Below are 21,318 nucleotides of genomic sequence, written 5' to 3' on the forward strand. Positions count from 1 at the left end.
CTCAGCCCTTTGCTTATGCACACACACACCCTCTTTCATCTACAGAACCCCCCTCCTACAGTGTAGCCCTTCAACTAGCTAATAGTTGCGCTGCTTCAGCTACTCTCTCCTCTTCACCCTACGAGCCTTCCACCATCACAATGGCCTCCAACCAGCCCGCAAGCTCTTCGCAGCTCGGTCTCTCTGATCTCTCCTGCCACTTCTCTCTCTCTGTGCAAGTCCAAGCTCCACGTACCATCCTCGCTCATCGACCAGAAGCTTCCCTCTTCTATTACGTAGCCACATGTATGAGCACGATGCCTTCCCAATCAGTCCAGCCACCTCAGCCCAATCTGCCACCTCACCAGTGACATTTTACCACTCTCAAGACATTTTCCCCAAATCACATTAAATGCACATTTTGGACCTTTAGTCACACAATTCCCACACACCTTAGCATGCACATTAAAGCTTGTATGCACCCCTGTACACACACATGAAAAGCCCCTTGAAGTGGGCACCAAAACATGTCAAATTCCCGTAGCATGCAAGTGCACATTGACTCAGAATAATAAAATAAAGAAACCCTTCATGACTTGATTTACATGACCCCAAAAACATTTCACTTGACCACACACTAGACACCCTTGCTCTGGAAGTCTGGTACAACCACATTGCATAAATTCATCATTTCCCATGAAGTCCCTACAAAACATACTTTATTATCTCAAAAAAATATATACATCAGTCCATCATGCTTGTGAAAGAAGAAATCCACAAATGCCAAAAGCCCACACCTATCCTAGATGTGTACAACTATGTGCCTACCCACAGCTATATACAGTGCTAAAAAACTTGATACAAATTTTGTCCTATCATTTTGCCCATCCCCAAGTCTGCAGACATTCATGTCTTGCAGATAGAGGGATATAAGAATTGCATTTCTTCATAGAAATCCTCATCCATGAGGTCTTCCGGCTTGTCTGGTTTCATCATAGCAGGTCCATAGCCACCCACACTCATGATCCTATGAAAGTATTTCTTTAATCTGAAGCCATCAACTCTATTCTTATGCTGCTGACCATCCAAATCCTCAAGTTGATATGATCCATTTTTGAATTTCTTCGTCACACGAAAAGGTCCATCCCATTTGGTCACAAATTTCTTCTTGAAGGTAGAATCTAGACTACTGTTGTATCTCAAAACTAGATCACCCTCCTTGATTTTCTTATCTCTGAATTTTATGTTTGCTCTCTTTTGATGATTGAACTAAAGCATAATGTTCCACCGCCTTTTGTCTATCTAATTGTACTTCCTGCAAATCCAGTAACCAGTTCTAAAAAGTAGAATTTGAATCCTCATTTATCTTCATTAACATCTGTAATGCAGGAATTTCTACTTCCAAGGGCAACAGAGCTTCTTTTGCATAAACAAGATGAAATGGTGAAAACTGGGTGCCTTCTTTTACTGCAACTTTGTAAGCCCATAAAGCCCAGTGCAAAGCAAGATCCCACTCCTTCTCATAGGTTCGCATGATCTTTTCCATGATATTAGTACACAAACCATTAAATTTTTCATTCATCCCATTACATTGAGGATAATACGGACTTGCATATATGTGTTTAATCCTCAGCTTACCACATAATAAATCCATCAGTTCACTCCTGAAACCTGGACCTCTATCAGAAAGCAACTCCAGTGGTACACCAAATTTGTAGCAGATATCCTCATACACAAAATTACATACAGATTTTGCATTGACAGCCCGTACTGCTCGGCTTCAGCCCACCTCGTCAAATAATCCACAGCTGTCAGCATATAACAATTTCCCCTGGCTGTCATGGGTAGAGGACTGATGGCATCTATTCCCCATTTCTCAAAAATATTATAAGCAAGCATGATATTTCTAAGTTCTGGATGTAAGATCCTCTTAATCATTTGCTGACACTGTAGGCATGACTTGTACCAATGTCTTATGTCTCTCTGGAGGGATGGCCACACATATCCCTCTGTAAGTACTTTTCTCAACATGATTTTGAAAGCAAAATGTCCTCCACATACTCCCTCATGATTAGCTTGTAAAATATGAAAATTTTCCTCATGCCAGGGAATTCTTGTGAGCACCAGATCAGCCCCTTTCATATAAAGAACATCATCTATCAGACAATAAGAAGTACAGCTTTTAATAAATCTATATTTTCTTTGTTTTGAAACTTCTTTAGGCACTTTACCAGTTAACAGGAAGCTTTTCTCACAAGCTAATGTCTCCGTTCCTTTGTATAAGGGTTCCTACACTCCTACTGCATCAACATAGGCTGCTGTAATTTCTTGCGCAGCATCATATGCACTTACATTCTTACCTCGTTCAATATGCTGGAGTGTCCAAGCATCCAATTGATTTGACAGTTTCTTCACCGCACTTATCCATCTCTTCAGATGAACATGCTTAACCTTCCAAACACCTAAAATTTGCTTCACAACCAACAGAGCATCTCCCTGAATCATGAGTCTCTTAATACCCAGACTAATGCATACTTTCAAACCTTCGAAGAGGGCTGCATATTCAGCTTCATTTTTACTATTGGCTTCAAGTTGAATTCCCATTTTCTGAATCTCCTTCCCTCCAGGATCATGAATGACAATTCCTCCTGTACTTTTATTTAAACTTTTTTGTAAGATCCATCAAAGTGTAAAACAAATGCATCCTCTAACACTTTTTCTTCATTCATGTCAGTATTCTTCTCCACATCTTCAACTAAAATAGGTCCTTCCTTATAGGTGAGGAGATCAGCCAAGGAAGCTTTGGTAGAGTTCTCAACCAAAAAGGTAAAAGAGTACTCCTGTAACTCTACTATCCATTTAATCATGCTCCTGGAGATGTTTGTACTATTCAACATATGAGGCAGTAGTGAACATGAGGTGAGAACCACAAAAGGCCTAGACAATAGATAAGACCGAAATCTCCTACAGGCATACAAGAGGCTAGCCAGGACCAATTCAGCCGCTGAATACTTTCTTTCTACTTCACTCTTCACCCTACTGGCATAGTAGATTGGCCTCATATATCTGGAACCCTCTCCCTATTGCAAAAGAATAGCACCAATAGCATCTGGTCCCACATACGGATTCACATAAAAAGTCCTGGAATAATCTGGTGGCTTTACACTTGAAATATGAGTCAAGGATTCCTTAATTGCCTCAAACACCTCTTCACTCTTTGCCGTCCATTTCAGAGGCTCAGATTTTACCACCTGCTGAAGGGGATACAAAATCTGAGATAACATATGAATAAATCTCGACAGATACTTCACCTTCTGGAGAAAGGTATGTAGCTGCTTGGTATTCTTAGGAGAGGACAGCATAACTAAAGCTTCTACTTTACCTGGATCCGGCTCAAATCCAATTCTCAGATACAATATGCCCCAAAAACAGCCCCAAGGGGTAATGAAAGTAGTCTTTATTTGATCTTCCTGGGCTATGGCTATCTGGAAGTACCCTGAATATCCATCACACAAGCTGTACATTTCATGACCCGCCACTTGATCAAGAATATCATCCAGAAAAGGCAGAGGATAGTGGTTTCTCTTTGTCACTGCATTCAAAGGTTTGTAATCAACACAGACTCTCCATTTGTCTACACCTTTTGGCACTATGACCACAAGACTTATCCAATCAGAGTGAACCACAGGATAAATTATTCTTGCCTTGAGAAGCTTATCCACTTCTTCCTTTAGCACATCTCTTTGTTCCGGGCTTATTAATCTCCTTATTTTTTGAAAACTAGGTTTGGCACCTTCCTTCAGCTCAATCCTTAGAGGCTTCCCTTTAAATCCCCCGATCTCCTCATAAGAAGTGATAAACAAATTGGGGTATTTCTGCAACATCTTTAAATATTCCTCTTTCTCCTTAACATTGAGATCAGGATTCAATGATTGCTTAATCAATAACTGGGTTGATTCTTGAGAACATTTGGGCTGCATTAAATCCTCAATAACCTCAAACCTATCCACTTCTTCCTCACTGAACCCTGTTGCTCCCACAAAATCCACTTGTGATTCCTCATCTACCAAATCCACCAATGCTATTGTTCCTTCATCACTTTCTGAAGTCACCGAACTCTCATCCTCACTGCTGGTTTCACTTCTCCTCTTCACTTGTTGAATCTGGAACTTCAGCCCTGCTTACCATATCAAAATTCAATTTCTTTCCATTCGTATGTACTGAAAAGATTCCTTTTTGCCAATTCTGAATTGCACCTACTTCCTCAACCACGGCCTTCCAAGAATCAAAGGATAGGCTCCCAACCCTGCAGGCATTATATGACAATCCACTCGACATGAAACACTGAATGCCTCAACCTCCAAACCAGGTACTATCCCTAAAGTCTTCACCTTGGAGTAGTTTACCATTCTGATGCGATAACTAGAGGAGCGGGATATCTTTAATCCTAATCTTTCCACACAAGCCTGGGTAATCACACAAATCTGTGCACCTCCATCTATATAGGTGTTACACACAACAACTATTCCTACTGCAGATCATGGGAGCAGCACCATTAGTTTCCTCCCAGCCAACCTTGCTGAAGCTTACGAGCTAACAGAGAATTACGAATCAGAAACCTACGTGAATTCCACATTCTCTTCTCTCTCTAGCTTCAACAAGCCCCATCTCCCTAGATGGATCTAGATGCCACATGTCATCATCACAGGGCCTTCCTAATGCAACATTTCACCCCTCTCTTGGGATGCATTAAAATCCTTTGCCCCTAGGCACATTCCTTGCATTAGGCCCTTAGCCTTAGATCCACCTAGTCTGGTGCTATCAACCTCACCTAGGACCTTGACATTAATTCCCTCCTAATCATTTACATGAAGCGCAAACAAATAATTACAAACATAGATCCTTTAGGGGAAATGTTGACTGATTCTTCCGAGGTCATGCTACCTCGGCTAGAGCGTAACATTCCTTCCCTCTTCAGACATCAGCGTCCTCGATGATAAAATCTAGGAATACTCTCTGCAACCGGTATACGGATTCTCAGGTAGCTTCGGATAGAGGCTGACCATGCCATGCAACCAACACCGTGGGTATCTTCCGATTTCGTATTTGCATTGTTCCTCGGTCCAGGATTCTTGTTGGTTTGCGCCTCGCATTATCCTCTATCTCCTGAAACAAAACCACACCTTCGATTAGTGAGTCACCTGTATGTAAAAATTTCTTTAAGCGCGAAACATGAAAAACCGGGTGCACCTTACACCCCTGTGGCAATTCTAATTTATAGGCCACCTTGCCTATTCTTTTTAGAATTAACCATGGCCCACAGCATCGAGGCGATAACTTAGCACACTCTCTTGGAGTCAATGACTTCGAGTGCGAAGGAACTCTGAGAAAAACTTTTTCTCCTTCCTTAAATACTCTTATAGACCAGTTTTCATCCGCATACACCTTGGCTCTATCCATAGCCTAGCGGATATTAGCTCTCGCAAGTGCTAGCATCTCCCGCATCTGAACCACAAAGTTCATGGCACTAGGCACTTTCTGAGGTACTCCAACTATAGTTGGATTCGCTGGTCTATAACCATAGTTCAGCTCAAACGGACTGAACCCTGTAGAGGAATGTTTTCTATCATTGTAGGCAAACTCCAACAATGGCAACCACTTGTCCCATGTATGTTGCCTGAATGACACATATGCTCTCAGCATATCCTCTAAAGTTTGGTTAACTCTCTCCATCTGACCATCCGTCTCAAGATGATCCCCACTACTCATTCCCAACTCAGTCCTTAGTGTCTCAAATTGAGAGTGCTCTCAACGGAAGCAAGAACGGAAGAAGGAGAGAGAGAGAAAGAGAGCCACACAAGTTTTAGTGGGTGCAGAACCACCCTAATCTTCTTTTTCATTCATTTATATATGTGTTTGAGTATTGTACATAACAGGGGTTAAGGCACAGTGACCTTTAACCCCCACAACCTCCCACTTAGAGGACAATGTGCCTTTAAGGGAGAACAACCAGTGGGCATACTATCCAATGCCCATTAATACACGACAATACTCAAACCGCAGACTAGGTAGACTCTTCGTCAGCATATCTGTAGGGTTATCATCTGTATGAACCTTGACAAGCTCTATGCGCTTGTCCTCAAGTACCTCCCTGATGAAATGGTACCTGACCTCAATGTGTTTGGTCTTTGCATGAAAGACCAGATTTCGTGCTAGCTGAATAGCACTCATGGAATCACTATGTAATGTTGGTACACCTGTATGAATCCCCAAATCTCCCACTAGCCGATCAAGCCATATAGCCTCCTTGCAACCCTCTGTGGCTGCAACATACTCAGCCTCTGTGGTAGACAAAGCAATGCACTTCTGTGCACGAGACATCCACGACACTGCACCACCTGCAAAGGTGAACACATAACCAGAAGTGGATCTCCTACTATCCACATGCCCTGCATAGTCTGAATCTGTGTACCCAAGTACACGCATGTCTCCTCTACCAAAGCAGATGCACATCTCCTTGGTACCCTTCATGTACCTCATGATGCACTTAACTGCCTCCCAATGCCTCTTTCCTGGATTAGCCATATACCGGCTAACAACTCCCACTGCAAATGCAATGTCTGGTCTAGTAGCTATCATAGCATACATAAGACTCCCAACTGCTGATGCATAAGGAACCTTGGCCATCATGGCCCTTTCCTCATCTGATTTGGGACTATCTGTATGACTTAGTTTCACATATGGAGGCAATGGAGTACTCACTGCCTTCCCCCCCTCCATATTGAAACGCTACAATACTTTTGTAACATACTCTTTTTGTGAAAGCCAAAGGAGTTTCCTACTCCGATTACGCGTGATGCGCATAACAAGAATATGACCTGCAAATCCCAAATCCTTCATATCAAAGGCCTCATGCAACTTGGCCTTTAATGCATCTAGCTCATAAGTATTCTTGCTAGCCAATAGCATATCATCCACATATAGTGCCAAGATTCTCAGGCTATTATCCTTAGCCCTTTTAGTGTAGAGGCAGTGATCAATTTCACTCCTTCTAAAACCCTGGGACTGAATGAAAGCATCAAACTTCTGATACCATTCTCTAGGCGCTTGCTTAAGACCATAGAGACTCTTCTTCAGCTTGCAAACTAAATGCTCTTTGCCCTTTTCTTCAAAGCCTTCCGGCTGCACCATGTAAATTTCCTCATGCAAATCCCCATGCAAGAAAGCTGTCTTGACATCCATCTGCATAAGCTCCATATCCTCTGATGCCACTAGTCCAAGCATGCATCTAAGTGTGGTCATCTTTACAACTGGAGAGAATATCTCATCAAAGTCCACACCCTTCTCTTGCTTGAACCCTTTAGCAACCAAACGGGCCTTGTACCTAGGCACATCATCACCTGTGACCTTCATCTTGTAGACCCATTTACATGGCAATGCTTTCTTTCCATGTGGCAAAGAAACCAAGTCCCAAGTCTTATTCTTCATAAGTGAACTCATCTCTGATTGCATAGCATACTCCCACTTGCGTTGATCCTCGCGCATCATAGCCTCTCTATAGCAAGAAGGCTCCCCGCAATCAGTAAGCATCACATAGTCTACCCCTGGAACAAACCTATCAGGCAGTCTAGACACTCTAGATGATCTTCTCAAGGGCATTTTAGCTTTCTGTCCCACCTGCATATCAGCCACATTTGGCTCATCATTTCCACCAATAGATGATCCATCATCTACCCTTGATTGTATACCTGTAGGAGTACTTGGTGGTACCATTTCTTGCACATTTGGTGCATGGATAGCTTGCTGTCTATCAACATATACAGGTGGATTCACATCCTGGAAAGTGATTCTCCTCATTTCCACATCCCTCATGGGTGCCTTATGCATCTTCTTCTTATTGAAGACTACATCATGGCTGCGTATGATCTTCTTTGCTTCTGGATCCCAGAGACGATAGCCCATCTCTCCACTTTCACCATAACCCAGAAAGATGCATTTCCTAGACTTAGGATCTAGCTTCTTTTGAAGCTCTTTTGGCACATGTGCATATGCCTCACACCCAAATATACACAAATGAGAGTAAGAGGGCTTCTTGCCACTCCATGCCTCTTCAGGAATACCACCATCCAAACTCTTACTAGGTGATCTATTGATCACATGCACTGCAGTCTTCATTGCCTCAGCCCAAAAACCACCAGAAAGGCTTGCATTGGAAAGCATGCATTGCAAACTTTCTTGAATGGTACGGTTCATCTTTTCTGCAACTGGATTTTTCTCTGGAGTACGAGGGGATGTGAGCTACCTCTTAATCCCACGTGTATCACAGAAATTCTGAAAGTCATGAGAGAGATACTCTCCACCATTGTCAGTCCGTAGGCATTTAAGCGTTCTACCTGACTGATTCTCAACCAAGGCCAGCCATTTCTGAAATTCCTGGAACACATCATTCTTCCGAGCTATAGCATAAGCCCACACTTTCCTAGTTGCATCATCAATGAATGTCACATAGTATTTAGCCTCGCCTAATGACCGTGTAGGCATGGGACCACATACGTCTGAATGCACCAAATCAAGTATTTCAAACTCTTTCTTTCCCCTTCTTTTATGGGCTGATTTAGTTTGCTTCCCATAGAGACAATGCTCACAAAATTCAAAATCAAAGAAACTCAAATGCGGTACATAACCCAAATGGCATAAGAGTTTCATTCCATTCTGGCTCATCTGCCCCAACCTGCAATGCCACAAAGAAGTGCTTAGCTGCTCGGTTATTGCAACAACATGATCAAATACCCCTGATACATGTAAGGGATACAAAGTCCCACACTTGGCACCCCTAGCCAAAAGCATAGAGCCCTTCTAAATTTTCCAACTCTGAAAGCCAAAAGTGGTGTGAAAACCAGCATCATCTAGCTGACCCACTGAAATAAGACTCTTGGTCAGCTTAGGCACATGTCTCACATGTTTCAAAACAAATGCAGACCCATTTGCAAAAGAAAACTTTATGTCACCTGCTCCCACTATGTCACATGCATAGTCATTTCCAAGATGCACACAACCTGTCTTTCCACTATCATAAGTGGAGAACCATTCCCTATGGGGAGTAACATGGAATGAAGCACCAGAATCTCTTTTTCTTATCCTTTTGCTCGCTTTTCAGCTTGTAGCAATCCTTTTTCATATGGCCCTTCTTGCCACAATGGTAACACTCAATGTTCCATGCCCTGGATTTGCTACGAGACTTCCCTCTTTCTTGGGACTTCCCCCTGAACTGTGATCTGCCCCTTTGCACATTTAAGGCTGCATCCTGCTTGTTGCCGTCCATAGACTTCCGTCTAATCTCCTCGGCCAACAAGCTACCCACAACATCATCAAATTTCAGTACTCCACTAGGTACAGAGTTACTAACAGCTGTACGGAAGGTATCCCATGAGGATGGCAATGAACATAAGAGAAATATTGCCTTAGTCTCCGCATCAAAATTCATCTTCTGAGCCTGAAGCTGGCTGAAAATAATATTGAATTCATTCAAGTGAGAAGCAATGGAGACCCCTTCCTTCATTTGCAGCTCAAACAACCTCTTCATGAGGTAAACTTTATTAGAGGCAGTTTCCTTTTCATAAGTGGCACACAGTTTCTTCCACAAATCTTCCGTAGTCTGCTCATTTACTACTGTGAAATAGACTGACTCTGCAAGATGAAGTCTAATAGTAGACTTTGCTAATGCATCCATCTCATTCCAATCATCCTCAGACATATTTGCAGGCTTAGCTTCAATCCCTGCCAAGGGTTTAATTTGCTTCTTTTGAATAAGCACATCCCTTATTTGTTCTTTCCACAAAGAAAAGTTTGTCCCATCAAACTTTTTAATGTTGAAAAACTCCTTTTCAGACAATGTGGAAGAGGATGCCATGATGCAAATAAAGCAAAATCCCAAATGCTAGTGCCTCAAGAGAGAATCACACCCAATACCAGGTGCACCCAAATGTGTATGCCACAATAGAGTGAAATATCACCAAAATTCAAAGCTCAAAGCATCAAAAGATGCATCTGACTCATGTGCATATACTATGCATCCATATGAGCAAATCTGGCCCAAAAGAAAATGCCAATAAGTGCCAAATGACTCAAGCATAAACACCGTCCACTGGCATATGCATCAATAATATCTCATCCAAGAGAGCATAGCACTATCAGTGCATCTTCTGCAATGTGTCAAAGCTGTCCCTTAGCATAAAATAGCATCCATGTGCAAAGCGTCCATAAAAATAGCATCCCACAAGGCAATTTGGGCCTATCAGTGCATCCAATAAGGACCGTAATGCATCCAAATGGCCTATAAATCATCCATTGCAACCCAATGCATACCACGAATGAGCGCACAATGCTCAAACTGCAACCAGAGTGATCTGCATAAGGTATGCTCAAGAAATCATAGTCCCACGGTAATGAGCGCTACCGAAAATAGAACCTGAGATGCCTCAAAACATGGGCGCCATTGCATAATCGGACTCAGCAAAAATCTGCAAATATCTCTCTTCTTCCAGAACTCCAAAATCCCAACCGATGAGTGAGAAATGGGAGTCAACACTTATCCACTGCCATGTGGCATAAATCTAAGGTTTCAAAAACTTAGAATGAAAAATGCATAACAGAGAGACGAAATCGAATACACAGAGATCTATAACTCTGAAAATCCTCCACCGAATCGTGCAAGAACTGATAGGTAGGGGTTTTTGGGCGTCCGGAACGCAATGGGACAGACGGTTTTGGAAACCGTGGTCTCAATCACTGGGTCCAACACACGGACTGAAAAACGTTTTTGGAAACAGAGCTGTTTGTAAACTTAACCGGAGTGCGAATGATGAGCAACATAGAAGTTTTAGGACCTCCTGAGTCCACCGAAACTGACAGATCTGCAAATGGTTGCTCCAAACTTGAGTTCCAACACCCGGGCAAAAAACGCAGAAACTGACACAGTGAGTCAAAAATCCAATGAAATGATCCCAGATTCAAGAATGAAGGTGTTTCCAAGCTCCTGAAGTAATGTGGACACCAAAAGCAAGCAATAGTTGCCTCTACAAGTCAATACGGAGTCTCTGTCATCGAACGGAACAGGGAAAAGCTCAAAAAACGACTTTTTCTTTGAAAAGACTTAACAGGCTCTCAAAACCACTTCGCAAAGCCAAAGTGACTTTTCCAAAGGTTCCTCCAAGGTCTCTGCACACTCGGATGCAAGTAAAGTCACCCACAAAGCTTCCCACAGAGCTTCTCCTTCCTCCCACAGAGCTGCTAAGCTTCAAGCATTCACACACGCTCAGCTAGATCACCCGGGCTCTGATACCAGTTGAGAGTGCTCTCAACGGAAGCAAGAACGGAAGAAGGAGAGAGAGAGACAGAGAGCCACACAAGTTTTAGTGGGTGCAGAACCACCCTAATCTTCTTTTCATTCATTTATATATGTGTTTGAGTATTGTACATAACCGGGGTTAAGGCACAGTGACCTTTAACCCCCACACAAATACCGCTGTCCAAAAATGACCGGTAAACCTGACATCTCTGTCTGACACTATGGATCTAGGCAATCCATGCATATGAAATATATGTCTAATAAACAAATCTGCCACTTGCGGGGCACTAATAGACTCTCTAGTCGGAATGAAGTGAGCCATCTTGGTTAGACGATCAACCACCACAAGGATAGAATCATACCCTCCTTGTGTTGTAGGCAGCCCTACAATAAAGTCCATGGAAATGCTCTCCCACTTACTTAGTGGTATCTCCAAGGGCTGTAAAAGTCCGGGTGGCTTCACCCGCTCGGCCTTACTTACCTGACACGAGAAACACCGTGTCACATATTCATGAATATGCTTTTTCATCTTTGGCCAAAAGAAATCTCACTTCACGAGATCATATGTCTTCTCGACCCCTAATTATCCCGCACACGGGCTATCATGGCACTGTCGAATGACTCTCTGCCTGAGATCATTCTGACTAGGTACTACAACCTTGCCATTTCTTTCTAGCATACCATCCCTTATGGTATATCTTGCATATGTTTGGCCTTTTCTGGATACCTGGTCATCCTTTTCGTTTTCCCCGGGTTTTAACATAGGAGCCTTAGGCCATAAGCTCTAGACAAACTCGTCCACCTTTTGAGTTTCTCTAATTTTGGTCATTAGAGCACTCTCTAATACCGTGAAACTCAGGTTGTGCATAATGCGAGACAATGCATCAGCAACCTTGTTATCTTTTCCCCTTTGGTACCAAATCGTCAAATTAAACTCCTGCATGAGCTCTGCCCACCTAGCTTGGCAGCCCCTCAAGTCAGGCTGTTTACAAAAATGTTTCAGAGTATCATGATCCACATCCACATAAAACTCTGAACCATACAAATAATGCCTCCATGTTTTCAAAGCATGGATAACAACATACAACTCCAATTGATGAGTTGGCCAATTCCTTTGAGAGGGAGAAAGCTACTTGCTTTCAAAGGCTACTGGCCTTCTCTCTTGAAGGAGGACTGCTCCTACTGCAATGCCACTTGCATCGGATTCCAGGAACAACGGTTTCTGGGGATCAACTATTTTTAACACCGGTCCTGTGACCACAGCTTGTTTTATGGTGTTAAAACTTTCTTGTTGATTCTGTCCCCATATAAAAGGTACTTTATCTGAGGTCAGATCAGTCAATGGCGATACTATTTCGGAATATCCTTGAATATGCCTTCTATAAAATTGGACAAATCCCAAGAATGATCGCAACGTGGTTAGACTCTGAGGGATTGGCCAAGTTAGTATCGCAGCCACTTTCTTCGGATCAATTTCTACCCCCTATGGAGTAATTATGAATCCTAAATATTCAAGCCTAACCATACACAGCATAGTTTTCTTTTTATTTACATAAAGACTGGCTTTCCTCAAAGTACTGAACACTATTCTTAAGTGTTCACAATGCTCAGTAATACTTTTATTGAATATCAGGATATCGTCAATAAAATGTACTACAAACTTTCCGATATACGGACGTAGTAAATCGTTCATAAGCATGACGAATGTAGCCGGAGCATTGGTAAGTCCGAAGGGCATTACCAAAAACTCATAATGATCAAACCTGCTTCTGAAGGTGGTTTTATGCACATCCTCGGCTCGGATCTGATGGTAGCGACACTCAAGATCTATCTTGCTGAAAATCACGGCTCCATGTAATGCATCTAGCAAATCATCAATCCGAGCCATCAGATACCTGTGTTTAATAGTGATATTATTCAATGCTCTGTAATCTATACAGAGGCGAAACGTATCATCCTTTTTCTTCTTTAATATCACTGGGGAAGCAAAAGTTGAGAAACTTGGTTGAATCTGCCCCAACTTGAGGTATTCTTCCAGTTGTCTACGCACCTCTGCCTCTTCAGTAAAACTCATTCTATAGGGAGGTCTATTTATAGGTTCTGCCCCCAGAATCAGTTCAATCTTATGCTGAACATTCCGCTCTGGAGGTAACCCATAAGGTAGTTCATCCCTAAAACATTCAGAGAACTCCTCTGTTATAAGATTAGCCAGCTTGGCCATCTCACCACTTTGCTTAACATTAGTGCTAGCCGAAGAATCATCAACCGGCTCTACCGATGCTATGCAAAGGAATAAAAACTCTTCTTGAGCTTTTCGGATTTCCATCACGGAAACCAACAATCCCTGAGGTATATCTTTCTCACCTCTCAAGACATAAAGCACATCATTCATCTTGAATTGATATACGTGCTTTTTCCAATCAATGGCTGGATTCTTCCTAGAATGCCACGCCATACCCAGGGCTATATCCGCATGAGCAAGCTTGGTCATTTCAAAATCAAGCTTCTCAGCATAGTCCTGAATACAAAGTTCCAACTGAGTAACCCTTTGGTCCCATACTTTAGTTGAACTTCCATCTGCCATCCTGGCTGTATATGCATAGTCAGATGGACTTGTCTTTAATTTCAGCCTCTTCACAAGCTTGGAGTTAATCACATTGTGAGTTGACGCCGAGTCAAACAACACAATGACATCATGATTGGCCACTTGCCCTTTCATTTTAATTAACTCCGTATCATTAAAGGCTGTATACCCTGTTGCTGCGAGCTTAGATAGGATGTTATCAGGTGCACTCGTTACTAGCATAGCAATAGACACACATAACAAACAAGGTACTAACCTCTGAGAAGATCCCACTAGCTGAATCTGCATCTCTTCCGCTCTGGGACTTCCCTCCATCTCCACATTGCATTCTGAGATCACCATCTTAGCCATCCGACGATCTTTGTTACGTGGAAAATCCTTCCACTGATGAGGCTGAAGGCATCCAAAACATAATCCTTCTCTCCTCGCTTTTTCCCTTTGTTCTGGGTTTAAGGGAGACTTAGACCAAGCCCGGGCTGCCATTGGGGTTACTTTCCTTTTCACTCCAATGGTGGTACTTGATTTAGGAGTTTCAGCTGGTTTCGCCTGCTTGGCTTGACCACTCGGCTAAGAACCACTCCCTCTACTAATCCATTTCTTCTTAAACCCAGATTTCTTCGGATACCCATACTGGGTTCCGACCTGTGCAAACCCACTTGGCCTGCTGCCCTTGTCATCTTCATAGTTCAGGGCTATGGCTATTGCATCATCTAACGTGTTTGCATACTTAGCGCGAACTTCCATTTTTATTCGATCATTCAATCCAAATATGAAATCTTTCACTTGGATTGATTGAGGCAGGGGTTCGTCAACCTTCATTACACTCTCTCGAAACTTATCAGTGTATTCTGCCATCGATAAATTTCTCTAACGAAGATTCCTATATTGATCCCAAGCTCGGGATGCTTCGTCAAGAGGTAAGAAGTGTTTCATGGACTCTCTTTTAAACCCCTCCCAGGTAGTGGATGCTATACCATCTTTTTGTTGTTTAATCCACCACCGATCCGCTGCCTCACTAAACATGTGGGTGGCCTCACAGATCTTCTTGATGTCATTTCTGATTTCACAAATGGTGAACGCCTCGTCCCATTTGTGTAACCAGGTCTCAATGACATCAGAACTATGGTCGTTCATCCGACCAGAATACTTTTCTGACCTGTAATTGGCAATATTTTGCACTTTAGCCTTCCTAGGCTCGACCGTATGGACACTAGACTCTGGTTCCATTGGAGCCTTTCCCTTCTCCTCTCGAGAAGGTCTGGCAGACATACTGTGTATCGCTCTCCTAAGTTCAGACTGCCCTGCATTGGCCTGTAACTGCTATGCTAACAACTGTTGCAAGGCATCCTCTAGCAATGCAATCCTGCCAGATAAGGTATGAGCTGCTGGGCACGACACCTGCTGGGTCGGCCGGACTCTTGACTCACCAGGGTCCCTCCTAGAAGCCCCTTCTTCTGCTTCCATTCAGTTCAATGGGTGTTTTGTTTTGTTTTGTTTTTGTTTTTTTTTTAAAACACCGTTGGAAAATTGTATTTACAAACTGACACCATTCAGTGTACTGACACTCTGACACAATTCCCTATACTAGGGAATTCCTACAATCCCAGATTCACACTAATTAAACATTTGATACAGTCATATATCTCAAACAGTGCTTTTCCCTATCCTAGGGAAACTCTTGCAGACTAATTCTGACTGTAGCACATAGGCATAATCTCAAGCATAATCTGTCCCTGCTACAACATCAAAGCTTCATGCAAACTTAATCACTTACGAGATCCTGTTTATGAAAGTAGAGCATCAACCGACAAAATCCAAAAAAAAACACGGAATTGATAGAGGTCAAAGAGAGCTCCCTGATCATCAACGATTTCATCACAGCCTTCTTGAATCATCTTCTGCTTCACCCTCGCTATCCAAGTTCTGAATCACGGCCAGCTGCTCATTCGAATAGCGCTCCACCTTGCATCACGCCATGCTGCACCTTGGAATCCCTCGATTCGTATCTCTATTTGCGTGGCCTCTTATCCCTGCCTACGTTCTCTGCAAAGTCAATAGCGATTCCTCGTCACGGGTAGTCCCTTCTAAATTCATCGTCGCCCATCAGCGTCGATCGCATTTGTCCATCGCGTGGAGGTCACAAGTGGTCGAGTCACCACACCGACGCTCCACACCTGCTATCAATAGCTTTGCTTGAGCGTCGCTCCAGTCACAGCTTACGAGCTGGCTGCGTGACGTTGGAGGGCTTTGAGCATATGTGCGCCAGGGAAGCAGGTCAAAGATTGTTACGGGCCAGCTAGACCCGTAGCCAGATATCGGGAGATACGACGAAGCAAATTTTTACAGGCTCCGCATAACCTCTGTAATCCTGCGTCGCTCATCCCCGAATCATCGAAGGCCTCCCGTTGACCATTGCTGATTCCGTCGTAGACCACGATCCCTCTCTAACTCCTAGCCTTGGACTCTGATACCAAATGTTACACACAACAACTATTCCTACTGCAGATCATGGGAGCAGCACCATTAGTTTCCTCCCAGCCAACCTTGCTGAAGCTTACGAGCTGATAGAGAATCACGAATCAGAAACCTACGTGAATTCCACATTTTCTTCTCTCTCTAGCTTCAACAAGCCCCATCTCCCTAGATGGATCTAGATGCCACATGTCATCATCACAGGGCCTTCCTAATGCAACATTTCACCCCTCTCTTGGAATGCATTAAAATCCTTTGCCCCTAGGCACATTCCTTGCATTAGGCCCTTAGCCTTAGATCCACCTAGTCTGGTGCTATCAGCCCTCACCTAGGACCTTGACATTAATTCCCTCCCGATCATTTACATGAAGCGCAAACAAATAATTACAAACATAGATCCTTTAGGGAAAATGTCGACTGATTCTTCCGAGTTCATGCTACCTCAGCTAGAGCGTAACAATAGGCCTCTCCAAAACCCTTTCCTTTATGCCAAGCTTCTACAGCAGGTAAAAGATCCGGCAACTCTGAGACAGACATCAACTTAATTGTACCTTTATGAGAGTTCTTCTTTGCTGGATTTACAGCCCGCCTCCATTCTTTTTTAAGCTTTGGGCACAGACCAATCATTTGAGCAAATGTAATGTCCGGTTTCCTCGCTGAAAGATCTTCCACCAAATCATAATCTCCTTGCTCCTTCCCCATGGGATAATCTGCAGTTCTGTACTTCCTTCTGGACTTCCTGCTCTTCTTCTTTTGGTAGGTCATCATCTCCTCAGACTGCTTCCCCTTCTTTGCACTCGGACCAACCTCCTCTTCTCTATCTCTCTTCCCTAATGGCATGACATCTTTAATTTCCTCCAACTCCAGCAAGCCAAATGTAACTACCTTACCTTTCCCTTTCTCTTCTGTAGTGGCTTTACAAATTCCAGAGGTACTAGGCTGACCTGCATCTTTTACTTCTACACTATGATCATTCACCCTATTATTCAACCCTATTGGCAATGGATAAACATCACCTCCAGCATGAGGAGGCTTATCACAGTGTGTGTTGTAATGTCCCCACTCTCCACAATTAAAGCACTGGACACAAGGTGCAAATGACCCTTGACCTCGTCCTGCCTGGATATTGGAGATTGTCCAAAAACAGCCCCAGGCGGTAATGAAAGTAGTCTTGATTTGATCTTCCTGGGCTATGGCTATCTAGAAGTACCTTGAATATCCGTCACACAAGGTGTACATTTCATGACCTGCCACTTCTTAATGAGATTGGCGGCCCCAAATTTGACTCATGGAATTTCCAAAAGACTAAGATAAATAGAGACTAAACAAGACAAATCATGTGTGCCAAAAACTACGAGTAAAGGAATATGGAAAGTCACTTGAAATTATGTAAAATGACATTAATATCATATGCAAGACAATGAAAAAACAAATGCCACCATCTCTTTAAATATTTGTATCATCAAAGCACTCCAAAATGTTGCAAAAACCATAATACATATGTTCCTCTACAAGAAGTGATGACAAATTTTAGACTAGTCAAATTTAAAAAAGATTCAATGACAATTCATGACATTTATTGCTTGTGAATAAAAAAGATACAAAGATTTTTTATTTCACAGATTACAAGCTCTTATAGCTAATATGTATCCCGCAAAATGTTACAAAAGCCACAAGTACAAATGTTCTAGCTTGTTGGATATTGAAGTATGGAATTCATATCTCTCTCACAAATGAACTAAATCAAATACATCGCATGAAATGATCTTGAAATAATCTACGCTGTAGAACTTCTTGTATTAAAAGACCCAAAAGACAAAAACGACTAGCAACTCACTCCTATTGGATTTGTCACTACATTAGAAGACTCTACACTTGATAACACAACTGTATCGACTCAGTTGAGAAGAGCACATACTAAAGAATATAGCGAGCCATGAAGACCTAGCAAACATTCAATGTACAAAAACTCTCATGAGAAAGTTTGGACAAGAAGACTGAGCAAGAAGTTCAATGCTCCATATATCTGTGCCTCAAACTGCCCTCCCTAGGACCCCCTTTGGCCCCTTTTATTGGACATATGGACCTTTGGCCCTTCTAATTGGACCCTAAGACCTGTATATCTTTATCCATGGGGTCCCTTTTCAACACCTATTGTGCCGTAATGACATTTTTGCCCTTTGGGTTTTTTTTACTAAAGTCCTATTAATTCTTTTTCATTATGTTTTTAGCAATACATGGGCTGTTTTTAGAAAAATAATTTTTGAAAAAGAAAACCCTTTCCACCTATGGCTGGAAAAATAAAGAGAAAGTTTCCCTTTTTCTTAATTAATTAAAAATAAAGAGAAAGTTTCCCTTTTTCCTTGAAAAAGTGTTGGTGGGTGTAATAATTTAATGACTTTAAAACAAAGGAAATGGAAATACTTCCTCCCCTTTAATGATGTCATTGAAGTTGCTCACCTTGGTGATTGGCATCTTCATTACTCACTTTGAGTTGGCATCCTATAACTGGTATTTATGTGCATGTATGGAGGTAGTTTGTGTGTGCATGGATTAAGGAATTTTCCAACTCCATTAAATTTTTTTTCCATGGATTAATATTTTACTTTTCCTTGGACATCAATAAAAATTCCAGCTATGCTATGACACCTGTCTTCCCTTTTGGTTTAAGCTAAATTCCTAACTTAAGCTAGTTGGATGGTGGTAGGTATCAGCATTTTTGGTTGAAGTGTAGTTCAAAGGTTCTATCATGGGAATTTTTTTTATAAACCTAGAAATATTCTCTTTTTAGGATTCAACCATATTTTTGTCTCTAGTAATACCTTCTTCATATATCATTTGATGTAAAAACGTTGTTCATATTTTCTTGGACCTTCTTGAGGGGTTCTAATCTAAATCTTAAACATACACACAAATATTGCCATCATGGTTTGGTCACCTTGATTCCTTGAATATATGACTAACACTACATCTTATGGTTATTCTTCAGATGGCCCTACAATGGCATGTTGATTTGGTGGACATAGGATATTCTGACAATTTGCCGATTCCTAGTCCAGTGGTACAAGCCACTTTGGTCCTCATCGGATAACAAGGAGATACACAAAAATATCATTAAGCATGACATGGTGGCCAAGGAAGTAGGTAATAACACATTGTTACATAGCCTTGGCATTGAAGAATGGTCTTTGGTCCTTGATACAAGCCGAAAGAGTACAACAAAAGCCTATGCACTACTTTTTGAAATGGACACTATGATAGATGATATCATTTCCAACGATGATGTCAATGTGCGTCATCATGAAGAAATGCTGCCTAGAATTGAAAAGGCTCTATCTTCTACCGTTATACCTAAGGTCACTACTGAACTTCCTTGGTTCAAGAAAATTGCTCTTTCTTCATCTGAGTAGGAGAACTTGGATACTTTCTCCAACTTATTCACTACCTCAGTAGAATAGGAAGCTAAGGACAATCTCACCATGCCACAAGGATCATCATGCATTCCTACATTGCCTACTCAAGAGGTGGAATTTTATGTGTCGCAAGAGACCCATCAAAACAAGATGTGGACTCTTAATAATTTGAATCTATTAGCTCCTTTGAGCATAGATATCTTAAAATTTTGGGCTTCACTATCTAGTATGGATGTAGAAAAATGCAAACAGGCTGCTCTGAAAGGAGTCTCATTAACAACTTTCAAGAAGGTAAGCATTCCTTTTGCTCCTGCACTTTCCACAATGGATGCTAGGAAATGTTCTAACTCCAAAAAAATATTACTTGTTCAGGGAGGCTTTTAACTCCAGTACAGAAAGGGCTCCAAATTACAAATCCCTATGGTGGAATTGGTTACGACCATTCCTCACGTGTGCCTATGTTTTTTACAAATGTGGTGGCTCTCTCATTTGGGAAGACCATGTTATATGGTATATGGTGAATCACTTGGATTTCTTTTACTTGGATATGAGTTTAGCATAATCATTTACTACATTCCTCATATGGTTGAATGACCGGCAAAACCCATAGTTGAAACTCTTGTCACTTTCATCCTTGTGAGAGAGTTGATGATTCAAGGGGTCCTGGAATATGTAGAAAATCCAAAAGCCAAACTTTTTTCTTCAATGGATAATGAGAAGGACTTTCTATGATTGAAAAATTAATCAAACCCCCTTCCTTTTCAAAAGAAAGTGCCAACCTTATGAAACCAAAAGATGGTTGGTAGAGGCAATGTAAGAGGCAATCCAATTCCTTTTTAGGGTGGGTCTAGATCTGGAAGAAGTTTCACAAGAGGAGCACGTCATAATAGTGGACGTGGATCTACTTTTCCTCGCCAAGAAATTGTGGATGTATCCACTCCACCCTCTAATACCCCTAGTAGTGCGGTTCTAATAATTGAGGATAGTACTCTAGCTTCAGGCTCTAGCTCCAATAAGGGAAAAAGGCATATGACCTACAATAACAGTAATGCTCCTACCTTGGCAAAAAAACTCAAATGGTCTTGTGTGTGACATAGGTTCTAGATCTCTGATGGAGTCTTATGGAATACTAGTTTTGGTAAAACGTTCTCTTAATAAAGAAACTGCTGGCATTTTGCATCTTAATTACTCCTCCCAAGTTTTGGAGAGGATATCTCTTAGGGATAATCTAGTATCTTGCTTTAATAAATTCTATCCTAGTTCAACTATTATACTTTCTAGTCTCATTTTTGGATGGAGGTATGATAAACTATTATACTTTCCAATCTCATTTTTGGATGGAGGTTCGGATAAACCAATAAGTTGGGATACTTCTTAACTCAAAAGAGGTATTGTATTCCATACTTTTTCATGAGAAAAGGAGGAAGATAAGTGTAAATGCTCTACTTTTAAATGATTTAAAACATTTACTATGGAAATGGATGGGGGAATGGGATCACATGTTCAGACATTACATATTAAAA

Source organism: Dipteris shenzhenensis, chromosome 23 (genome assembly GCF_047967505.1).
Source record: "Dipteris shenzhenensis isolate YYH24624 ecotype China chromosome 23, Dip_SZ_1.0, whole genome shotgun sequence".
In the NCBI taxonomy this organism is placed as follows: Eukaryota; Viridiplantae; Streptophyta; class Polypodiopsida; order Gleicheniales; family Dipteridaceae; genus Dipteris; species Dipteris shenzhenensis.